The sequence below is a fragment of the Tachyglossus aculeatus genome, chromosome 7 (assembly GCF_015852505.1).
Source record: "Tachyglossus aculeatus isolate mTacAcu1 chromosome 7, mTacAcu1.pri, whole genome shotgun sequence".
Classification (NCBI taxonomy): Eukaryota; Metazoa; Chordata; class Mammalia; order Monotremata; family Tachyglossidae; genus Tachyglossus; species Tachyglossus aculeatus.
This window is the reverse complement of record NC_052072.1, coordinates 3,319,775-3,345,712: the sequence shown is the minus strand read 5'-3', so window position 1 is coordinate 3,345,712 and position 25,938 is coordinate 3,319,775. Positions and strand designations below refer to the sequence as shown.

The 25,938-nt window shown below is 44.1% G+C and overlaps 1 protein-coding gene across 1 annotated transcript in view; it reads right to left on the bottom strand.

Annotated features, from left to right (window-relative positions):
* The window catches only part of COQ10B (coenzyme Q10B), a 40,214-nt gene extending 14,963 nt beyond the window's left edge, over positions 1-25,251 (bottom strand). Inside the window, exon 1 of the mRNA XM_038749316.1 lies at positions 25,123-25,251. The gene's annotated coding sequence lies outside the window, so the exon portion shown is untranslated. The remainder of the gene's footprint in view (positions 1-25,122) is intronic.
* Between the last annotated feature and the right edge of the window lie 687 nt (positions 25,252-25,938).

The following is a 25,938-nucleotide window of genomic DNA, read 5'->3' as shown; positions in this document are numbered from 1 at the left end:
TAAGCGCTGGGGTGGATCCAAGCTAATCCGGTTGGACACAGTCCCTGACTCACGTGGGGCTCACAGTCTCAATCCCCATTTGGCAGATGAGATCAATGAGGACCAGAGAATAATAATAATAATAATAATAATACCTGTATATATGTATATATGTTTGTACATATTTATTACTCTATTTATTTTATTTGTACATGTCTATTCTATTTATTTTATTTTGTTAGTATGTTTGGTTTTGTTCTCCGTCTCCCCCTTTTAGACTGTGAGCCCACTGTTGGGTAGGGACTGTCTCTAGATGTTGCCAATTTGGACTTCCCAAGCGCTTAGTACAGTGCTCTGCACATAGTAAGCGCTCAATAAATACGATTGATGACGATGATGATAATGGTATTTGTTACGAGCTGACTACGTGAAGAGCACTGCTCTAAGCGCTGGGGGAGATACCAGGTGATCGGGTTGTCCCACGTGGGGCTCGCAGTCTTCATCCCCATTTTACAGATGAGGGAACTGAGGCACAGGAAAGTGAAGTGGCTCGCCCAAGGTCACACAGCTGACAGGCGGCAGGGCCGGGATTAGAACCCACATCCTCTGAGTCCCAAGCCCCTGCTCTTGCCAATAAGCCAAGCATCTTCTCGAGCACTGTTGTAAGCGCCGGGGTAGATACAAGGTGATCAGGTTGTCCCACGGGGGGCTCACGGTCCTCATCCCCATTTTACAGATGAGGGAACTGAGGCGCAGAGCGGTGAAGTGACTTGCCCAAGGTCACCCAGCAGATAAGCGGCGGAGCCGGGATGAGAACCCACGTTCTCCTGACTCCCAAGGCTTGTGCATTATCTGTATATATATTTGTACATATTTATTACTCTATTTATCATCATCAATCATATTTATTGAGCGCTTACTATGTGCAGAGCACATAGTATTTATATTCATTTATTATAAATATTTATTTATTTTACTTGTACATATTTATTCTATTTATTTTATTTTATTAATATGTTTTATTTTGTTGTCTGTCTCCCCCTCCTAGACTGCGAGCCCGCTGTTGGGTAGGGACCGTCTCTAGATGTTGCCGACTTGGACTTCCCAAGCGCTTAGTCCAGTGCTCCGCACACAGTAAGCGCTCAATAAATACGATTGAATGAATGAATGAGTGATCTAACAGGCCGCACTCGGCGCACCGTAAGCGCTCCAGGAATAATAAAAATAATAATGATGGCATTTGTTAAGCGCTTACTATGTGCAAAGCACTGTTCTAAGCGCTGGGGGGGATACAAGGCGATCAGGTTGCCCCACGGGGGGCTCCCAGTCTTCATCCCCGTTTTCCAGCTGAGGGAACTGAGGCTCAGAGAAGTGAAGTGACTCGCCCAAGGTCACACAGCAGGCAGGTGGCGGAGCCGGCATTCGAACCCATGACCTCTGGCTCCGAAGCCCGGGCTCTTTCCACTGAGCCACGCTGCTTCTCTATATATCGCTATATATCTATAGTGACTGTGTCTATATCTATATATCCAGCGCTTAGAACAGTGCGTGGCACATAGTAAGCGCTTAAATACCATCATCACCATTATTATTACTATTTCTATAATTTTATTTTGATGGCATTGTCGCCTGTCTACTTGTTTTGTGGCCTGTCTCCCCCTTCTAGACGGCGAGCCCGTTGTTGGGTAGGGACCGTCTCCATCTGTTGCCGAACTGTCCTCTCCCAAGCGCTTAGTCCAGCGCTCTGCACACAGTAAGCGCTCAATAAATACGACCGAATGAATGAACGAAGGGACTGACGCCCGTCCCAAGGTGCTCAGAAATGTCGGCGTCTTCGCAGGCAGGGCTGACTTTTTTTGCCCGCCGCCCCCGGGCAGGGAAACTAAAAATACCCGCTTTGGGTCACGAGAACGTCTATCTGGCGCACGGCGAGATACTAGACGCCTCTCTCCCGGAGGAGAGGGTGGAAAGGGTCGCGTGGTGCCAACTTGTACTTCCCAAGCGCTTAGTCCAGTGCTCTGCACATAGTAGGCGCTCAATAAATACGATTGATGATGATGATGGCCCGGGCCGCGGGCGTCAGCCTCTCCTAGGCCCTGCGGCTTCAAAAATCTATCATCCTCTACTCGGATGCTCCGTCGACTTGTGCCATGTACAGATTTATTATTCTATTTATTTTATTAATGATGGGCATATAGCTATGATTCTCTTTCATCACCAATCGTATTTATTGAGCGCTTACTGTGTGCAGAGCACTGGACTAAGCGCTTGGGAAGTCCAAATTGGCAACATCTAGAGACGGTCCCTACCCAACAGCGGGCTCGCAGTCTAAAAGGGGGAGACAGAGAACAAAACCAAACATACGAACAAAATAAAATAAATAGAATAGATATGGACAAGCAAAATAAATAAATAAATAAATAAATAGAGTAATAAATATGTACAAACATATATACAGGATTCTCTTTATTTATATCGACGCTATTGATGCCCGTCTACTTGTGTGTACATGTACGCATTTATTATTCTATTTAATTTAATGATGCTATGTACAGAGCTGTAATTCCATTTATACTGATGCTAGTAGAGAAGCGGCGCGGCTCGGTGGAAAGAGCCCAGGCTTGGGAGTCGGGGGTCGTGGGTTCGAATCCACGCCCCGCCGCTTGTCAGCTGTGGGACTTGGGGCAAGTCACTTCATTTCTCTGGGCCTCAGCTCCCTCATCTGGAAAATGGGGATGAAGACTGTGAACCCCCCGTGGGACAACCTGATCACCCTGTAACCTCCCCAGCACTTAGAACAGTGCCATGCACATGGTAAGCGCTTAATAAATGCTATTATTATTTTTATTTTTAAGACTGTGAGCCCCACGTGGGACAACCTGATTGCCTCGTATCTTCTACCCCAGCACTTAGAACAGTGCTTTGCACATAGTAAGCACTTAACAAATGCCATTATTAATTATTGATGCCTGTCTAGGTGTGTATGTATGTACATATTTATTATTCTATTCGTTTTATTAATGATATGCATACAGCTATAATTCTATCAATTTATACTGATGCTATTGATGCCTGTCTACTTGTGCATATATGTACACATTATTATATTTATTTTATTAATGATGTGTATAGATCTATAATTCTATTTATATTGATGCTATTGATGCCTGTCTACTTGTGTAGGTATTAATGATATGCATACAGCTATAATTCTATCAATTTATACTGATGCTATTGATGCCTGTCTACTTGTGCATATATGTACACATTATTATATTTATTTTATTAATGATGTGTATAGATCTATAATTCTATTTATATTGATGCTATTGATGCCCGTCTACTGCCTGTAGGTATGTACATATTTATTATTCTATTTGTTTTATTAATGATGTGTGTATAGCTATAATTCTACCGATTTATATTGATGCTATTGATGTCTGTCTACTTGTGTATATATGTACATATTTATTATTCTATTAATGAAGTATATAGCTATAATTCTATCGATTTATACTGATGCTACTGATGCCTATTTGTGTATATATGTCCATATTTATTCTATTTATTTTATTAATGATGTATATAGCTATAATTCTATTGATTTACATTGATGCTATTGATGCCTGTCTACTTGTGTAGGTATGTACATATTTATTATTCTATTTGTTTTATTAATGATGTGTATATAGCTATAATTCTATCGATTTATATTGATGCTATTGATGTCTGTCTACTTGTGTATATATGCTCATATTTATTATTCTATTAATGAAGTATATAGCTATAATTCTATTTATACTGATGCTACTGATGCCTGTCTATTTGTGTATATATGTCCATATTTATTCTATTTATTTTATTAATGATGTGTCTTTAGCTATAATTCTATCTATATTGATGCTATTGATGCCTGTCTACTTGTGCATATATGTACATAGTTATTATTCTTTTTATTTTATTAATGATGTGTCTTTAGCTATAATTCTATTTATATTGATGCTATTGATGCCTGTCTACTTGTGCATATATGTACATATTTATTATTCTATTTATTTTATTAATGATGGGCATATAGCTATAATTTTATCAATTTATATTGATGCCGTTGATGCCTGTCTACTTGTGCCCGGGCTCTTTTCACTAAGCGCTTAACAAATATCAAAATTATTGTTATTATTATTATTATTAATTAATTATGGCATTTGCTAAGCGCTTACTATGTGCCAAGCACTGTTCTAAGTGCTGGGGTAGATACAAGGTGATCGGGTTGTCCCACATGGGGCTCACAGCCTTCATCCCCATTTTCCAGATGAGGGAACTGAGGCCCAGAGAAGTGCAGCAACTTGCCCACTGGCAGCCCACTGTTGGGTAGAGACTGTCTCTGTACATTGCTGAATTGTACTTTCCCAGCGATTAGTTCATTCATTCATTCAATCGTATTTATTGAGTGCTTACTGTGTGCAGAGCACTGTACTAAGCGCTTGGGAAGGACAATTTGGATTAGTTCAGTGCTCTGCATGCAATAAGTGCTCAATAAATACGACTGAATGAATGCATTAGTATTAGTATGAATGAATTAAGCACTTAGTACAGTGCTCTGCACACAGTAAGTGCTCAATAAATACAATTGATTGATTGATTGATTGAATGACGTGGCGGAGCCAGGATTAGAACCCACGACCTCTGACTCCCAAGCCCGGGCTCTTTCCCCTGAGCCACAATGTTTCTATTTTTATGATCAGTATTATGAATAATACTGCAGCGTGGCTCAGTGGAAAAAGCCCGGGCTTGGGAGTCAGAGGTCGTGGGTTCTAATCCTGGCTCCGCCACATCATTCAATCAATCGTATTTATTGAGCGCTCACTGTGTGCAGAGCACTGTACTAAGCGCTTAATTCATTCATATTAATACTAATTCATTCATTCAGTTGTATTTACTGAGCACTTATTGCATGCAGAGCACTGAACTAATCCAAATTGTACTTCCCAAGCGCTTAGTACAGTGCTCTGCACACAGTAAGCACTCAATAAATACGACTGAATGAATGAATGAACTAATCGCAGAGGTCATGGGTTCAAATCCCGGCTCTGCCACATGCCTGCTGCGTGACCTTGGGCAAGTCACTTCACTTCTCTGAGCCTCAGTTACCTCATCTGTAAAACGGGGATTAAGACTGTGAGCCCTACGTGGGACAACCTGATCACCTTGTATCCCCCCCCAGCGCTTAGAACAGTGCTTGGCACATAGTAAGCGCTTAACAAATCATCATCATCAATCGCATTTATTGAGCGCTTACTATGTGCAGAGCACTGTACTAAGCGCTTGGGAAGTCCAAATTGGCAACATCTAGAGACAGTCCCTACCCGACAGTGCGCTCACAGTCTAAAAGGGGGAGACAGAGAACAAAACCAAACATACTAACAAAATAAAATAAATCATCATCATCATCAATCGTATTTATTGAGCGCTTACTATGTGCAGAGCACTGTACTAAGCGCTTGGGAAGTACAAATTGGCAACATATAGAGACAGTCCCTACCCAACAGTGGGCTCACAGACAGAGAACAAAACCAAACATACTAACAAAATAAAATAAATAGAATAGATATGTACAAATAAAATAAATAGAGTAATAAATATGTACAAACAAATGCCATTATTATTAATAATAATAATTAATTATTATCATTAGACTTGAATTATTATTATTAGACTTTTAGACCATGAGCCCACTGTTGGGTAGGGACTGTCTCTACATGTTGCCAACTTGGACTTCCCAAGCGCTTAGTCCAGTGCTCTGCACATAGTGAGCGCTCAATAAATACGATTGATGATAAGAAGGAGGAGGTCGGATTGGTGGAGGGGGAGAAGCAGCGTGGTTCGGCGGGTAGAGCCCGAACCTGGGTGTGGGTTCAAATTCCAACCTCGTCCCTTGTCAACTGGGTGACTTTGGGCAAGTCGCTGCACTTCTCTAGGCCTCAGCCGGAAAAGGAGGATGAAGGCCGGGAACCCCCCGTGGGACCGCCTGATGACCCAGTACTCTCCCCCGGCGCTTAGACCAGTGCTTGGCACATAGTAAGCGCTTAACAAATGCTATCATTATTGGCGAGCCCGGGACTGTCTCTATATGTTGCCAATTTGTACTTCCCAAGCGCTTAGTCCAGTGCTCTGCACATAGTAAGCGCTCAATAAATACGATTGAGGATGATGATGATGACCCGAGGTGACCTTAAAGCGACCGACGGAGCCAAGCAGGATTCTCGTCAGCGGCCCGGCTCGATTTCAAAACGAAGACGGATGGTGGGAAGGCCGCCCGGGGTCTCGGCTCCTGCCCCGACTTTTCGGATTTGACGGTATCTATTGAGCGCCTGTCCCCGGGCCACCTCTTTCATTCATTCATTCAATCGTATTTATTGAGCGCTTACTGTGTGCAGGGCACTGGACTAAGCGCTTGGGAAGCCCAAGTCGGCAACGTATCGAGACGGTCCCTACCCAACGGTGGGCTCACAGTCTAGACGGGGAAGAAAACAAAACATATTTACAAAATAAAATGAATAGAATAAATACGTACAAAGAAAATAGAGTAATGAATGCGTACAAACAGGGCTCACAGTCTAGAAGGGGGACACAGAGAAGAAAACCAAACATATTTACAAAATAAAATGAATAGAATAAATACGTACAAAGAAAATAGAGTAATAAATACGTACAAACATATATACAGGTGCTGTGGGAAGGGGAAGGATCAGTTCAGACATAGTCCCTGTTACCCTGAATCAACTCCAGAGCTTAGAACAGTGCCCGGCACATAGTAAGTGCTTATCAAATACCATTATTATTATTATTATCATCATGATTCCACAAGAATCCTGGCTGGGCAGGCAATTAGTAATTAGTAGTTTATGGGATTTGTGATAGGGACTCAAATACACAGTGCTCTGCACATAGTAAGCGCTCAATGAATACGATTGATGATGATGATGATTTATTACTCTATTTATTTTACTTGTACAGGTTAACTATCCTATTTATTTTGTTAATATAATTTGTTTTGTTGTCTATCTCCCCCTCCTAGACTGTGACCGTATGGTTTTGTTCTCTGTCTCCCCCTTTTAGACTGTGAGCCCACTGCTGGGTAGGGACTGTCTCTAGATGTTGCCAATTTGTACTTCCCAAGCGCTTAGTACGGTGCTCTGCACACAGTAAGCGCTCAATAAATACGATTGATGATTTACTGTGGTGAGTATCAGTTTCTCAATTTCCTGTTTTGGGACTTCCCTCCAACTAGATCATTTACTAAGAGCTGACCTGGACGCCTCGGAACGAAGAAATATCTTATTCTTGAGCTTAATACTCGCCTACCAAACTACGTGTCAAGCGCTGTTCTAATTCTGGGGTAGAGACAAGTTAATCAGGTCTGACAGAGACCCTGTCCCCCTCAAAATTCACCCCTGTGTGCAGAGCACTGTACTAAGCGCTTAATAATGATGGCATTTGCTAAGCGCTTACTATACAGCGTGGCTCAGTGGAAAGAGCCCGGGCTTTGGAGTCAGAGGTCGCGGGTTCAAATCCCAGCTCCACCACGTGTCTGCTGTGTGGCCTTGGGCAAGTCACTTCCCCGAGCCTGTTCCCTCATCCGTAAAATGGGGATTAAGCCCGCCGCCAAGCCGTTCGCCGCCACCCCCCGGCCCTTCCATTCGTCCAATCCTCTTTACTGAGCGCTTACTGGTGTGCAGAGCACTGTACTAAGCGCTTAATGATGTACATATTTATTACTCTATTTATTTATTTATTTATTTTATTTGTACATATCTATTCTATTTATTTTATTTTGTTAGTCTGTTTGGTTTTGTTCTCTGTCTCCCCCTTTTAGACTGTGAGCCCACTGGTGGGTAGGGACTGTCTCTAGATGTTGCCAATTTGTACTTCCCAAGCGCTTAGTACAGTGCTCTGCACATTGTAAGCGCTCAATAAGTACGATTGATGATGATGTACATATTTATTACTCTATTTATTTATTTACTTTATTTGTACATATCTATTCTATTTATTTTATTAGTCTGTTTGGCTTTGTTCTCTGTCTCCCCCTTTTAGACTGTGAGCCCACTGCTGGGTAGGGACTGTCTCTAGATGTTGCCAATTTGTACTTCCCAAGCGCTTAGTACAGTGCTCTGCACATAGTAAGCGCTCAATAAATACGATTGATGATGATGATGATGATGGCATTTGTTAAGCGCTTACTACATAGCGTGGCTCAGTGGAAAGAGCCCGGGCTTTGGAGTCAGAGGTCGCGGGTTCAAATCCCAGCTCCACCACGTGTCCGCTGTGTGGCCTTGGAAAAGTCACTTCTCTGAGCCTGTTCCCTCATCTGTAAAATGGGGATTAAGCCCGCCGCCGAGCCGTTCGCCGCCACCCCCGGGCCCTTCCATTCGTCCAATCCTATTTATTGAGCGCTTACTGTGTGCAGAGCACTGTACTAAGCGCTTAATAATGATGGCATTTGCTAAGCGCTTACTATATAGTGTGGCTCAGTGGAAAGAGCCCGGGCTTTGGAGTCAGAGGTCACGGGTTCAAATCCCAGCTCCACCACGTGTCCGCTGTGTGGCCTTGGGCAAGTCACTTCTCTGAGTCTGTTCCCTCATCTGTAAAATGGGGATTAAGACTGTGAGCCCCACGTGGGACAGCCTGATCACCTTAATAATAATAATAATAATAATAATAATAATGGCACTTGTTAAGCGCTTACAATGTGCAAAGCACTGTTCTAAGCACTGGGGGGATACAAGGTGATCAGGTTGTCCCACGTGGGGCTCACAGTCATAATCCCCATTTTACAGATGAGGTAACTGAGGCTCAGAGAAGTTAAGTGACTTGCCCAAGGTCACACAGCAGATAAGTGGCAGAGCCGGGATTCGAACCCATGACCTCTGACTCCAAAGCCCGGGCTCTTCCCACTGAGCCACGCTGCTTCTGAGCAATCACGCTGCTTCTGAGCGTATCCACCCCACCTTGTATCCACCCCAGTGCTTAGAACAGTGCTTTGCACATAGTAAGCGCTTAATAAATGCCATCATTATTATTATTATTAGATGTGCTATCGCCTTGTAACCTCCCCAGCGCTTAGAACAGTGCTTTGCATATAGTAAGCGCTTAATAAATGCCATTATTATTATTATGTGCTGAGCACTGTTCAAAGCGCTGGGGGGATACGAGGTGATCAGGCTGTCCCACGTGGGGCTCACAGTCTCCATCCCCATTTTACAGATGAGGGAACTGAGGCACAGAGAGGTCAAGTGGACTTGCCCAAAGTTAAGAGCTTACTATGTGCCAAGCACCGTTCTAAGCGCTGGGGGAATAAGAGGTGATCAGGTTGCCCCACGTGGGGCTCACGGTCTCCATCCCCATTTTACAGATGAGGGAACTGAGGCACAGAGAGGTCAAGTGACTTGCCCAAAGTTAAGAGCTTACTATGTGCCAAGCACCGTTCTGAGCGCTGGGGGGATACGAGGTCATCAGGTCGTCCCCCGTGGGGCTCCCAGTCTTCATCCCCATTTTCCAGATGAGGGAACTGAGGACCAAAGAAGTGAAGTGACTTGCCCAAAGTCACACGGCTGACACATGGCGGAAGCAGGATTGGAACCCACAACCTCTGACTCCCAAGCCCGGGCTCTTTCCACTGAGCCACGCTGCTTAACCTCCCACGGAGCGGAAGAAAGGAAGACCACCTCGGAAGGCGTTGACGAGGGGCGCTGCCTAGAGGGTAGAGCCCAGGCCTGGAGTCAAGAGGACCTGGGTTCGAATTCCGGCTCCGCCACTTCATTCAATCGCATTTATTGAGCGCTTCGTGTGTGCAGAGCACTGTACTAAGCGCTTGGGAAGTACAAGTTGGTAACATATAGAGACGGTCCCTACCCAACAGCGGGCTCACACCCAGCTTGCCTGCCGAGTGACCTTGGGCCAGTCGCTTCGCTCATCGGGACCTCAGTTTCCTCATCCGTCAAATGGGGATGGAGACTAGGAGCTCCACGTGGGACCGGGTCCATCCTGATTAGCTTGGATCTTGGATCTTGGATTAGCCTGAGAAGCAGCGTGGCCCAGTGGCAAGAACGCGGGCTTGGGAGTCAGAGGTCGCGGGTTCTAATCCTGGCTCTGCCACGTGTCAGCCGTGTGACCTTGGGCAAGTCACTTCACTTCTCTGGGCCTCGGTGAAAAATGGGGATGAAGACTGGGAGCCCCACGGGGGACAACCTGATCACTTTGTATCTATCCCTGCGCTTAGAACAGTGCTTGGCACAGAGTGTGCGCTTAAATACCAACATGATTATTATTCATTCAATGCTATTTATTGAGCGCTTACTATGTGCACAGCACTGTACTAAGTGCTTGGGAAGTACAAACCGGCAACATATAGAGACGGTCCCTACCCAACCACGGGTTCACAGTCTAGAAGGGGCAGATTATTATTATTATTATTACTCTGGCGCTTAGTACTGTGTCTAGTGCATAGTAAGCCCTAAAAAAAATACCACAAAAAAACCTCCATTTATCCAATTATTATTATTAGCTCTTGCATACTCATTCATTCATTCAATCATATTTATTGAGCACTTACTGTGTGCAGAGCACTGTACTAAGCGCTTGGGAAGTACAAATCGGCAACCAATAGAGACGGTCCCTACCCAACAAGGGGCTCACATCGTGGCCTAGTGGGTAGAGCCCAGGCTTGGGAGTCAGAAAGTCATGGGTTCAAATCCCAGCTCCTCCACTTGTCTCCTGTGTGACCTTGGACAAATCGCTTCGCTTTTCTGGGCCTCAGTTCCCTCATCTGTAGAATGGGGATTAAGACTACCAGCCTCACAAGGGAAAGGGACTGTCCAACCCCATTAGCTTGTGTCCAACCCAGTGCTTAGTACAGTGCTCTGCACATAGTAAGCGCTCAATAAATACGACTGATGATACCTCGAGTGCTGCCAACTTGTGCTTCCCAAGCGCTTAGTCCAGTGCTCTGCACACAGTAAGCGCTCAATAAATATGATTGATTGATTGATTGATCTCCTCATCTGTTAAATGGAGATGAAGACTGAGAGGCCCACATGGGACACGGACTGTATAGCTAATTTGTTTACAATAATAATAATAATAATGAAGGTATTTGTTGAGCGCTTATTATGTGCGAAGCACTGTTTTAAGCACTGGGGGGGATACAAGGTTGTCCCACATGGGGCTCGCAGTCTCCATCCCCGTTTTCCAGATGAGGTCACTGAGGCACAGAGAAGTTAAGTGACTTGCTAAGTGACTCTCTTTGCTTCTTAGGACACCCAAATGCACCCCACGGGTCTTCCCTGAAAGACTGGTTTACATCATCATCATCATCATCAATTGTATTTATTGAGCGCTTACTATGTGCAGAGCACCGTACTAAGCGCTTGGGAAGTCCAAATTGGCAACATATAGAGACGGTCCCTACCCAACAGTGGGCTCACAGTCTAAAAGGGGGAGACAGAGAACAAAACCAAACATACTAACAAAATAAAATAAATAGGATAGATATGTACAAGTAAAATAGAGTAATAAATATGTATGTCCAGGGGGGGGACAGTCCAGGGGGGGAGAAAGCCATTAATATAAATGAATTTATTACGGATACGGATATAAGTCCTGCGGGGCCGAGGGAAGGGGGGAAAAAAGAGTGTAAATCCAAGTTCAAGGGCAACATTACAGGGAATTTTATACGGAGCTAAAGGACGCGGCTTATAAAGTTTACCCATTCTTCTCTCATCCCCGTGACGGTATTACATAATTGAGCAACGCCGCTCCCGAACGCCTTCTTTGGACCACTCTCAATTTGCCCTCCTCCCCGAATTCATTCATTCAATCATATTTATTGAGCGCTTACTGCGTGCTAAGCGCTTGGGAAGTCCAAGTCGGCAACAGATGGAGACGGTCCCTGCCCCACAACGGGCTCACAGTCTGGAAGTGGGGGGGGACAGACGGCAAAATAAAACACGTAGGCGGGTGTCAAAACCGTCAGAATAAATAGAATTATAGCTAGGTGCCCATCATTAATAAAATAAATAGAATAATAAATACGTACACATTAAATAGAGTAATAAATATGTACAAATAGAGACAAGTGCTGTGGGGAGGGAGGAGAGGAAAAAGGGCGGGGGGGGGGGGGGCTCAGTCTGAGAAGGCCAACCGTCAGAAGAAATAGAATTATAGCTAGGTGCCCATCGTTAATAAAATAAATAGAATAATAAATATGTACACATTAAATAGAGTAATAAATATGTACAAATATAGACAAGTGCTGTGGGGAGGGAGGAGAGGAAAAAGGCGGGGGGGGGGGGGGGGCTCAGTCTGAGAAGGCCAACTGTCAGAATAAATAGAATTATAGCTAGGTGCCCATCATTAATAAAATAAATAGAATAATAAATATGTACACATTAAATAGAGTAATAAATATGTACAAATAGAGACAAGTGCTGTGGGGAGGGAGGAGAGGAAAGGGGCGGGGGGGGGGGGGGGGGGGGCTCAGTCTGAGAAGGCCAACCGTCAGAATAAACAGAATTATAGCTAGGTGCCCATCGTTAATAAAATAAATAGAATAATAAATATGTACACATTAAATAGAGTAATAAATATGTACAAATATAGACAAGTGCTGTGGGGAGGAGGAGAGGAAAAAGGGTGGGGGGGGCTCAGTCTGAGAAGGCCAACCGTCAGAATAAATAGAATTATAGCTAGGTGCCCATCATTAATAAAATAAATAGAATAAATATGTACACATTAAATAGAGTAATAAATATGTACAAATAGAGACAAGTGCTGTGGGGAGGGAGGAGAGGAAAAAGGGGCGGGGGGGCTCAGTCTGAGAAGGCCAACCGTCAGAATAAACAGAATTATAGCTAGGTGCCCATCATTAATAAAATAAATAGAATATGTACACATTAAATAGAGTAATAAATATGTACAAATATAGACACGTGCTGTGGGGAGGGAGGAGAGGAAAAAGGCGGGGGGGCTCAGTCTGAGAAGGCCAACCGTCAGAATAAATAGAATTATAGCTAGGTGCCCATCATTAATAAAATAAAGAGAATAATAAATATGTACACATTAAATGGAGTAATAAATATGTACAAATATAGACAAGTGCTGTGGGGAGGGAGGAGAGGAAAAAGGGGGTGGGGGGGGCTCAGTCTGAGAAGGCCCAAATAGGTTAGAGATCCCCCAATTATTCACAGTTATTCAAATGTTTGCTTTAACGATAAGCAGAAAATACACTTGAGTCAAGGTTTTGCGCCCTTGGCCCTCGGTGACCCAACGTAAGAGTGTAAGTTCCTCGCGGGCAGAAATCTTATCAATCAATCAATCGATCTATTGGGTTTATTAAACGCTTCCTTGGGGCGGGGAGGGGCAGAGCCCGTCGTTGGGTAGGGACCGTCTCTCTACGTTGCCCAATTAAGCGCTTAGTCCAGTGCTCTGCGCACAGTAAGCGCTCAATAAATACGACTGAATGAAGGGATCATCATCATCATCAATCGTATTTATTGAGCGCTTACTACGTGCAGAGCACTGTACTAAGCGCTTGGGAGAGTCTAATATAGCCGAGCTGGTTCCCTGCTCACAAAGAGCTCACGGTCTAGAGGGGAAGACGGACGTCGATAGTAAATAAATTAGAGATCGGGGCCTAAGCATTGGGAGAGAATATTAAGTGCCCAGAGGATACAGATCCAAACGCATAGGTGATGCGGAAGGGAGCTGTTCGGTGCTCTGCACATAGTAAGCGCTCAATAAATAGGAGAGAGAGCTTCATTGGGAAAGGCCTCCGGGAGGAGGTGTGACCTTAAAAAGGCTTTGAAGGTGAGAGACGCTGGAAGAGGGAATTTCAGGCCAGAATTAGGGCTTCAAACCCTCCCAACTATTATATTGTACTCTCCCAAACGCTTAGTACAGTGCTCGGCACACTGTAAGTCCCCAACGAGAACAATACTACTACTACTACTACTAATAATAATAATAACAATGGCATTTATTAAGCGCTTACTATGTGCAAAGCACTGTTCTAAGCACTGGGCACTGTTCTAAGCACTGGTACTAATACTAATAATGATGGTGTCTGTTAAGCGCTTACTATGGGAAAAGCGCTGTACTAAGCGCTGGGGTGGATACAAAGAAATCGGGTTGGACCCAGTCCCTGTTCCCCGTGGGGCTCGCCGTCTCCATCCCCATTTGACAGATGAGGTCACCGAGGAACGCAAAAGTTAAATGACTGGCCCAAGGTCACCCAGCAGACACGGGGCAGAGCCAGGATTAGCACCCACGACCGTCTGATTTTGGTCCCTTCACTGTGCCTCTTTTGCTCACCTGTAAAATGGGGATAAAACTGATAGCCCCAATGAGACACAGACTCATTGTCATCATCATCATCAATAGCATTTATTGAGCGCTTACTGTGTTCAGAGCACTGTACTAAGCGCTTGAGAGAGTCTAATATATCCGAGCCGGTTCCCTGCTCACAAAGAGCTCACGGTCTAGAGGGGAAGACGGACGTCTATAGTAAATAAATTAGAGATCGGGGCCTAAGCATTGGGAGAGAATATTAAGTGCCCAGAGGATACAGATCCAAACGCATAGGGGACGCGGAAGGGAGATGTTCGGTGCTCTGCACATAGTAAGCGCTCAATAAATAGGAGAGAGGGCTTCACTGGGAAAGGCCTCCGGGAGGAGGTGTGACCTTAAAAAGGCTTTGAAGGTGAGAGATGGTGGAAGAGGGAATTTCAGGCCAGAATTAGGGCTTCAAACCCTCCCAGCTATTATATTGTACTCTCCCAAACGCTTAGTACAGTGCTCTGCACACTGTAAGCGCTCAATAAATACGATTGATGATGATGTAAGCCCCCAATGATAACAATACTAATAATGATGGCGTCTGTTAAGCGCTTACTATGGGCCAAGCGCTGTACTAAGCGCTGGGGTGGATACAAAGAAATCGGGTTCTTTTCCCCGTGGGGCTCGCCGTCTCCATCCCCATTTGACAGATGAGGTCACCGAGGACGACAAAAGTGAAATGACTGGCCCAAGGTCACCCAGCAGACAAGGGACAGAGCCAGGATTAGAACCCATGACCGTCTGATTTTGGTCCCTTCACTGTGCCTCTTTTGCTCACCTGTAAAATGGGGATAAAACTGACAGCCCAATGAGACACAGACTCATCATCATCATCATCATCAATCGTATTTATTGAGCGCTGACTGTGTGCAGAGCACTGTACTAAGCGCTTGGGAAGGACAAGTTGGCAACATATAGAGACGGTCCCTACCCAACAGTGGGCTCACAGTCTAAAGCACGTAACTACGCCAGCGCTTAGTACAGTCAGAGGTCGTGGGTTCTAATCCCGGCTCCGCCACATGTCTGCTGTGTGACCTTGGGCAAATCGCTCAAGTTTCTCCGGGCCTCAGTTCCCTCATCTGTAAAATGGGGATTAAGACTGTGAGCCCCACGTGGGACAACCTGATCAACTCGTATAATAATCATCATCATCAATCGTATTTATTGAGCGCTTACTATGTGCAGAGCACTGTACTAAGCGCTTGGGAAGTACAAATTGGCAACATATAGAGACAGTCCCTACCCAACATAATAATAATAATAATAATAATAACAATAATGGGATTGTGGGGGAATAATAATGACGGGGGAGATTGTATCCCCTCCAGCGCTTAGAACAGTGCTTTGCACATAGTAGCGCTTAACAAATGCCATCAATATTACTACAGTGCCTGGCACATAGTAAATGCTTAACCAGTACCATTAAAAGCAACAAAAATACACCTCTGATGGCTTTTGGGCGGGACAGACAACACCCACACGGGCATTTCATGACTAGATTATAATAATAATAATAATGGCATTTGTTAAGCGCTTACTATGTGCAAAGCACTGTTCTAAGCGCTGGGGAGGTTACAAGGTGATCGGGTTGTCCCACACGGGGCTCCCAGTCTTACATTCCCATTTTCCAGACGAGGAAACTGAGGCCCAGAGAAGTGAAGTGACTTGCCCAAAGTCACACGGCTGACAAGGGCCTTGTGGGTAATAATAATGAGATTAGTCAGTGAATGGTATTTATGGAGCGCTGACTGGGCACAGGGCACTGTATTAAGCGCTTGGGAGAGGAGAACACTAATAATAATAATAATGGCATTTGTTAAGCGCTTACTACGTGCAAAGCACTGTTCTAAGCGCTGGGGGGGGATACAAGGTGATCAGGTTGTCCCACGTGGGGCTCACAGTCTTCATCCCCATTTTACAGATGAGGTAACTGAGGCACAGAGAAGTTAAGTGACTTGCCCAAGTTCACACAGCAGACAGGTGGCGGAGCTGGGATTCGAACCCATGACCTCTGACTCCAAAGCCCGGGCTCTTTCCACTGAGCCACGCAGCTTCCCATAGAATAAATAAATAAATAGAATAGAATAAACACATTCCCACAATGAGCTTCTAGTCTAGCGGTTTCCAGTTTGGGAGGGAAGGAGGGTGTCCTAGGTCCTGCTTTGCCCCCCCCGCAATCCATCCCAAGGCCTGGGGGTCCTGGGTTCTAATCCCGGCTCCACCAGCGGTCTTCTGTGTGACCTTGGGCGAGCCGCTTCACTTCTCTGGGCCTCAGTTCCCTTGTCCGTCAGACGGGGATGGAGACTGGGATCCCCACGTGGGACAACGAAGAGGACACTGTATCCACCCCGGCGCTTAGCACAGTGCTTGGCATGTAGTAAGCACTTAACAAACACCCTCATCATTATTAATTATTCTTCTCTGGGCCTCAGTTCCCTCCTCTGTCAAATGGGGATGGAGACTGGGGGCCCCAGGTGGGACAACCAGATGACCTTGCATCTACCCCAGTGCTTAGGACAGGGTTTGGCACGGAGAAAGGGCTTAACAAATAAATTGATTTTATTACCATTATTCCCTGGGCACTTCCTGAAGGCTGGAGGAGAAAGGGCAAGCCGGGCGCAGCCTCCTCCAGGCTGGCGGTCGGATTGAAGGACCAGGGACCCCCCCTCCTCCCCGCCAGGACTGGCCGGGAGGTGGTTCTTCCCACCCCGACCCCGGCGGGAGAAGCAGCCCGGGCATCAGGAGGTCCTGGGTTCTAATCCCACCTCCACCACCTGTCTGCTGGGTGACCTCGGGCAAGTCACTTCACATCTCTGGACCTCAGTTCCCTCATCTGTGAAAGGAGGGTTAAGACTGTGAGCCCCATGTGGGACAACTTGCTGACCTTGTATCTCCCCCAGTGCTTAGAACAGTGCTTGGCACATAGTAAGCGCCTAACAAATACCATCATCATCATTATTATTATTATTATTTCCTTGTCATCACCCTGGCACTCAGTACAGTGCCTGGTCCTTAGCAAGCGCTTAACTGATACCACTACGATGATGACGATGCTGGTTCTTCTTCTGGCCAGGCTGAGGGGAGGCCTGGGCCACCTCATTCATTCAGTCATTTATTTATTCAATCGTATTTATTGAGCGCTTACTATGTGCAGAGCGCTGGACTAAGCGCTTGGGAAGGACAAGTCGGCAACATATAGAGACGGTCCCTACCCAACAATGGGCTCACGGTCAAAAGGGGCGGGACAGACAACAAAACAGAACAAGTAGACAGGTGTCAAAACCGTCAGAATAAATAGAATTAGAGCTACATAATAACACCAATGATGGTATTTGTTAAGTGCTTACTGTGTGCCAAGCACTGTTCTAAGCGCTGGGGGGGATACAGGGTCAGCAGGCTGTCCCCCGTGGGGCTCACAGTCTCCATCCCCGTTTTCCAGATGAGGGAACTGAGGCCCAGAGAAGTGAAGTGGCTTGTCCAAAGTCACACAGCTAAGTGGCGCCGCCAGAATTCGAACCCGTGACCTCTGACGCCCAAGCACGAGCTCTTTCCGCTGAGCCACGCTGCTTCTCATAATAACGATGGTATTTGTTAAGCGCTTACTTGGTGCCGAGCACTGAGAAGCAGTGTGGCTCAGTGGCAAGAGCCCGGGCTTTGGAGTCAGAGGTCATGGATTCTAATCCCTCCTCCGCCCCTTATCAGCTGTGTGACTCGGGGCAAGTCACTTCACTTCTCTGGGCCTCAGTTCCCTCATCTGGAAAATGGGGGTGAAGACTGGGAGCCCCATGGAGGACAACCTGCTGGCCCTGTATCTCCCCCAGTGCTTAGAACAGTGCTTGGCACATATTAAGCACTTAACAAATGCTATTATTATTATTATAAAATGGGGATGAAGACTGTGAGCCCTAGGCGAACAACCTGATTACCTTGTACCAACCCCAGTGCTTAGAACAGTGCTTGGCACATAGTAAGCACTTAACAAATACCATCATTATTATTATTCTCTGGGCCTCAGTGACCTCATCTGTCAAATGGGGATGAAGCCTGCGAGCTCCACGGGGGACAACCTGATCACCTTGTATCCCCCAGTGCTTAGAACAGTGCTTTGCACATAGTAAGCGCTTAACAAATGCCATTATCATTAAGTCCCTTCACTTCTCTGGGCCTCAGTGACCTCATCTGTCAAATGGGAATGAAGACTGTGATCCCCCCCTGGAACAACCTCATCACCTTGTATCCTCCCCCAGCACTTAGAACAGTGCTTGGCACATTGTAAGCGCTTAACAAATACCATCATTATTATTGTTATTATTCTAAGCACTGGGGAGGTTACAAGGTGATCAGGTTGTCCCACGGGGGGCTCACAGTCTCCATCCCCATTCGACAGACGAGGGAACTGAGGCTCAGAAAATAATAATGATGGCATTTGTTAAGTGCTTACTATGTGCAAAGCACTGTTCTAAGCGCTGGGGGGGGGGATACACGAGAAGCATTTTACCTCATCTGTCAAATGGGGATGAAGACTGTGAGCCCCCCGTGGGACAACCTGATCACCTTGTAACCTCCCCAGTGCTTAGAACAGTGCTTGGCACATAGTAAGCGCTTAACAAATGCTATTATTAATTATTATTATTATTACAAGGTGATCAGGCTGTCCTACATGGGGCTCACAGTCTTCATCCCCATTTGACAGATGAGGGAACTGAGGCCCAGAGAAGTGAAGGGACTGGCCCAAAGTCACCCAGCTGACAAGTGGTGGAGCCGGGATTCGAACCCATGACCTCTGACTCCCAAGCCCGGCCTCTTTCCACTAAACCACAATGATTTGTCCTTCCCAAGCGCTTAGTCCAGTGCTCCGCACACAGTAAGCGCTCACTCAATACGGTTGAATTGAATGAATGAATATGCTGCGACTTGCCCTTTTCTTTCATTCAATCGTATTTATTGAGCGCTTACTGCGTGCGGAGCACTGTACTAAGCGTTTGGGAAGTCCAAATTGGCAACATCTAAAGACGGTCCCTACCCAACAGCGGACTCACAGCCTAGCAGGGGGAGACAGACGACAAAACATGTGGACAGGTGTCAAGTCATCAAAATAAATAGAAATAAGGCTAGATGCACATCATTGACAAAATAAATAGAATAGTAATTATGTGCAAGTAAAATAGAGTAATAAATCTGTACAAAAATATACATACATATGTATATGTTTTGTTAATACGTTTGGTTTTGTTGTCTGTCTCCCCTTCTAGACTGTGAGCCCGCTGTTGGGTGGGGACCGTCTCTATAAGATGCCAACTTGGACTTCCCAAGCGCTTAATACAGTGCTCCACACACAGTAAGCACTCAATAAATGCGATTGATTGATTAACCGTCTCTATAAGATGCCACCTTGGACTTCCCAATCGCTTAGTACAGTGCTCCGCATACAGTAAGTGCTCAATAAATACAATTGACTGATTGATTGACCGTCTCTACAAGATGCCACCTTGGACTTCCCAAGCGCTTAGTACAGTGCTCCGCACACAGTAAGCGCTCAATAAATACGACTGATTGATTGATTGACTGACCGTCTCTACAAGATGCCACCTTGGACTTCCCAAGCGCTTAGCACAGTGCTCCGCACACAGTAAGTGCTCAATAAATACGATTGATTGATTGATTGACCGTCTCTATAAGATGCCACCTTGGACTTCCCAAGCGCTTAGTACAGTGCTCCGCACACAGTAAGCGCTCAATAAATACGATTGATTGATTGACTGTCTCTATAAGATGCCACCTTGGACTTCCCAAGCGCTTAGCACAGTGCTCCACACACAGTAAGTGCTCAATAAATACGATTGACTGATTGATTGACCGTATCTATAAGATGCCACCTTGGACTTCCCAAGCGCTTAGTACAGTGCTCCACACACAGTAAGTGCTCAATAAATACGATTGATTGATTGATTGACCGTCTCTACAAGATGCCACCTTGGACTTCCCAAGTGCTTAGTCCAGTGCTCCGCACACAGTAAGCGCTCAATAAATACGATTGATTGATTGATTGACCGTCTCTATAAGATGCCACCTTGGACTTCCCAAGCGCTTAGAACAGTGCTCCGCACACAGTAAGTGCTCAATAAATACGATTGATTGATTGACCATCTCTACAAGATGCCACCTTGGACTTCCCAAGCGCTTAGTACAGGGCACCGCACACAGTAAGCGTTCAATAAATACGACTGATTGATTGATTGACTGTCTCTACAAGATGTCTCCTTGGACTTCCCAATCGCTTAGCACAGTGCTCCGCACACAGTAAGTGCTCAATAAATACGATTGAATGAATAAAACAAAACATATTAACAAAATAAGAGTATGTACAAGTAAAATAGAGTAATAAATATGTACAATCATATATACATAATATATGAATATATATTCAGCGTTTAGAACAGTGCTTTGCACATAGTAAGCGCTTAACAATTTACCTTTTAGACTGTGAGCCCACTGTTGGGTAGGGACCATCTCTATATGTTGCCAATGTGGACTTCCCAAGCGCTTAGTCCAGTGCTCTGCACACAGTAAGCGCTCAATAAATACGATTGACTGATTGATTAACGATTGATTGATTAGAGAAGCAGCGTGGCTCAGTGGAGAAGAGCCCGGGCTTTGGAGTCAGAGGTCATGGGTTCAAATCCCGACTTCGCCACTTGTCAGCTGGGTGACTTTGGGCAAGTCACTTCACTTCTCTGGGCCTCAGTTCCCTCATCTGTCAAATGGGGGTGAAGACTGGGAGCCCCCCACGGGACAACCTCATCACCTTGTAACCTCCCCAGCGCTTAGAACAGTGCTCTGCACATAGTAAGCGCTTAACAAATGCCATCATTATCATTATTAACCAATCAATCGTATTTATTGAGCGCTTACTGTGTGCAGAGCACTGGACTTAACAATTTACCTTTTAGACTGTGATCCCACTGTTGGGTAGGGACCGTCTCTGTATGTTGCCAACTTGTACTTCCCAAGCGCTTAGTACAGTGCTCTGCACACAGTAAGCGCTCAATAAATACGATTGATTGATTACCAATTGTAACCTCCCCAGCGCTTAGAACAGTGCTTTGCACATAGTAAGCGCTTAACAAACACCATCATTATTAAATACCCCCATTACAATTATGATTCTATACAGGTCCTTCATTCATTCAATCATATTAGAACAGTGCTCCGGCGCTTAGAACAGTGCCTTGCACGTAGTAAGCGCTTAATAAATGCCATCATCATCATTATTACTATTATTATTATTAATTGGACGCTTACTGCGTGGGGAGCACTGGACTGAGCGCTCCTTCCCAAGCGCTTGATCAATACGGTGGAATGAATGAATGAATGAATGAATGAATGAAGCGACTTGCCCAAAGAATACTAATTATCATTAATAATTAATACACGATACGTGAATCATTAATAATATATAATAAGTTAAGGGCAGACACCTCGTCTACGTGAATTATTAATAAGTAATATAATTATAATTAATAATCGATACACGATATGTGAATTATTAATAATATATAGTAAGTTAAGGGTAGACACCTCGTTTACGTGAATTATTGATAAGTAATAAACAATAAGTTAATGGTAGACACCTCGTCTACGTGAATTATTAATAAGTAATAAACAATAAGTTTAGTAGACACCTCGTCTATGTGAACTATTGATAAGTAATAAACAATACGTTAATGGTAGACACCTCGTCTATGTGAACTATTAAAAAGTAATAAACAATAAGTTTAGTAGGCACCTCGTCTATGTGAATTATTGATAAGTAATAAACAATAAGTTAATGGTAGACACCTCGTCTATGTGAATTATTAATAAGTAATAAACAATAAGTTAATGGTAGACACCTCGTCTATGTGAATTATTAATAAGTAATAAACAATAAGTTTAGTAGACACCTCGTCTATGTGAATTATTAATAAGTAATAAACAATAAGTTAATGGTAGACACCTCGTCTGTGTGAATTATTGATAAGGAATAAACAATAAGTTAGTGGTAGACACCTCGTCTATGTGAATTATTAATAAGTATTAAACAATAAGTTAGTGGTAGACACCTCGTCTATGTGAATTATTGATAAGTAATAAACAATAAGTTAATGGTAGACACCTCGTCTACGTGAATTATTGATAAGTAATAAACAATAAGTTATTGGTAGACACCTCGTCTACGTGAATTATTGATAAGTAATAAACAATAAGTTAATAGCAGACACCTCGTCTATGTGAATTATTGATAAGTAATAAACAATAAGTTAATAATAGACACCTCGTCAGTGTGAATTATTGATAAGTAATAAACAATAAGTTATTGGTAGACACCTTGTCTACGTGAATTATTAAAAAGTAATAAACAATGAGTTATTGGTAGACACCTCGTCTACGTGAATTATTAATAAGTAATAAACAATGAGTTATTGGTAGACACCTCGTCTACGTGAATTATTAATAAGTAATAAACAATAAGTTAATGGTAGACACCTCGTCTATGTGAATTATTGATAAGTAATAAACAATAAGTTAATGGTAGACACCTCGTCTACGTGAATTATTAATAAGTAATAAGCAATAAGTTAATGGTAGACACCTCGTCTACGTGAATTATTAAAAAGTAATAAACAATGAGTTATTGGTAGACACCTCGTCTACATGAATTATTAATAAGTAATAAACAATAAGTTAATGGTAGACACCTCGTCTATGTGAATTATTAATAAGTAATAAACAATAAGTTATTGGTAGACACCTCGTCTATGTGAATTATTAAAAAGTAATAAAAAATAAGTTATTAGTAGACACCTCATCTATGTGAATTATTAATAAGTAATAAACAATAAGTTTAGTAGACACCTCGTCTACGTGAATTATTAATAAGTAATAAACAATAAGTTAATGGTAGACACCTCGTCTGTGTGAATTATTGATAAGGAATAAACAATAAGTTAGTGGTAGACACCTCGTCTATGTGAATTATTAATAAGTAACAAACAATAAGTTTTTGGTAGACACCTCGTCTATGTGAATTATTGATAAGTAATAAACAATAAGTTATTGGTAGACACCTCGTCTATGTGAATTATTAAAAAGTAATAAAAAATAAGTTATTAGTAGACACCTCGTCTACGTGAATTATTAATAAGTAATAAACAATAAGTTAATGGTAGACACCTCGTCTATGTGAATTATTGATAAGGAATAAACAATAAGTTAATGGTAGACACCTCGCCTACGTGAATTATTAAAAAGTAATAAATAATAAGTTATTGGTAAACACCTCGTCTATATGAATCATTAATAAGTAATAAACAATAAGTTAATGGTAGACACCTCGTCTATGTGAATTATTAATAAGTAATAAACAATAAGTTAATGGTACACACCTTGTCTACGTGAATTATTAAAAAGTAATAAAGAATGAGTTATTGGTAGACACCTCGTCTACGTGAATTATTAATAAGTAATAAACAATAAGTTAATGGTAGACACCTCGTCTATGTGAATTATTAATAAGTAATAAACAATAAGTTAGTGGTAGACACCTTGTCTATGTGAATTATTGATAAGTAATAAACAATAAGTTAATGGTAGACACCTCGTCTACGTGAATTATTGATAAGTAATAAACAATAAGTTATTGGTAGACACCTCGTCTACGTGAATTATTGATAAGCAATAAACAATAAGTTAATAGCAGACACCTCGTCTATGTGAATTATTGATAAGTAATAAACAATAAGTTAATAATAGACACCTCGTCAGTGTGAATTATTGATAAGTAATAAACAATAAGTTATTGGTAGACACCTCGTCTATGGGAATTATTAAAAAGTAATAAACAATAAGTTAATGGTAGACACCTCGTCTACGTGAATTATTAATAAGTAATAAACAATAAGTTAATGGTAGACACCTCGTCTATGTGAATTATTGATAAGTAATAAACAATAAGTTAATGGTAGACACCTCGTCTACGTGAATTATTAAAAAGTAATAAACAATGAGTTATTGGTAGACACCTCGTCTATGTGAATTATTGATAAGTAATAAACAAGAAGTTAATGGTAGACACCTCGTCTATGTGAATTATTGATAAGTAATAAACAATAAGTTAATGGTAGACACCTCGTCTATGTGAATTATTGATAAGTAATAAACAATAAATTATTGGTAGACACCTCGTCTATGTGAATTATTGATAAGTAATAAACAATAAGTTGATGGTAGACACCTCGTCTATGTGAATTATTAAAAAGTAATAAAAAATAAGTTATTCGTAGACACCTCGTCTACGTGAATTATTAATAAGTAATAAACAATAAGTTAATGGTAGCCACCTCGTCTATGTGAATTATTGATAAGTAATAAACAATAAGTTAATGGTAGACACCTCGTCTATGTGAATTATTGATAAGTAATAAACAATAAATTATTGGTAGACACCTCGTCTATGTGAATTATTGATAAGTAATAAACAATAAGTTGATGGTAGACACCTCGTCTGTGTGAATTATTGATAAGTAATAAACAATAAGTTTAGACACCTCCGTCTACTATTAGAAATCAATCTTCTAATCGATGAGGAGAGGCGCTGGGGGGAGGGGAGGGGGAGCTGAGGAGAAGGGGGGAGGGGCCCCAACCGGATCGAACCGGACCGGGAGGACCCGGATGTTGGCGGAAGGACCCGGATGGAACCGGCCGCGTTACCTGAGCCTCCTGACGGGTCCCTGAGGAGAAGGGGGGGGGGAGGAGGAGGATGGCGGCGGAGGCGGTGGTCCTGCCGCCGCTGAGGGCGACCCGGCCCGCCATCGCCGCTCGCCTCAGGCCCGCTCGTCCCTGCTGAGGCCCCCGGCCGGCTCCGCTCTCCGCCAATCAGCAGCCGCCCCGGCCGCCGGCTTCCCCCCCGCCGAGCCAATCAGCAGGCGCCGCCTCCCCCGGCTCAGCCAATCAAAAGGCCGGCATCCCCCCCTCGTGCGGGGTTCCCTGACGCAACGCGTTGCCGACCAATCGGATCAGAGGCGGCCGGGTGCGGTGTCGCGCGGGCTCTCCGCCAATCAGCAGCCTCCCCAGCCTAGCCAATCATCAGGCTCCGCCTCCCCCGGCTCAGCCAATCAAAAGGCCGGCATCCCGCCCCCCGCCGAGGCTCGCTGACGCAACGCGTTGCCGACCCATCGGATCAGAGGGAGCCGGGTGCGGTGCCGCGCGGGCTGTCCGCCAATCAGCAGGCTCCGCCTCCCCCGGCTCAGCCAATCAAAAGGCCGGCATCACCCCCCCCCCACCTACGGCGAGGTTCGCTGACGCAACGCGTTGCCGACCAATCGAATCAGAGGGAGCCGGGTGTGGTGCCGCGCGGGCTCTCCACCAATCAGCAGGCTCCGCCTCCCCCGGCTCAGCCAATCAAAAGGCCGGCATCCCCCCCTCGCCGAGGCTCGCTGACGCAACGCGTTGCCGACCAATCGGGTCAGAGGGAGCCGGGTGCGGTGCCGCGCGGGCTCTCCGCCAATCAGCAGCCTCCCCGGCCTA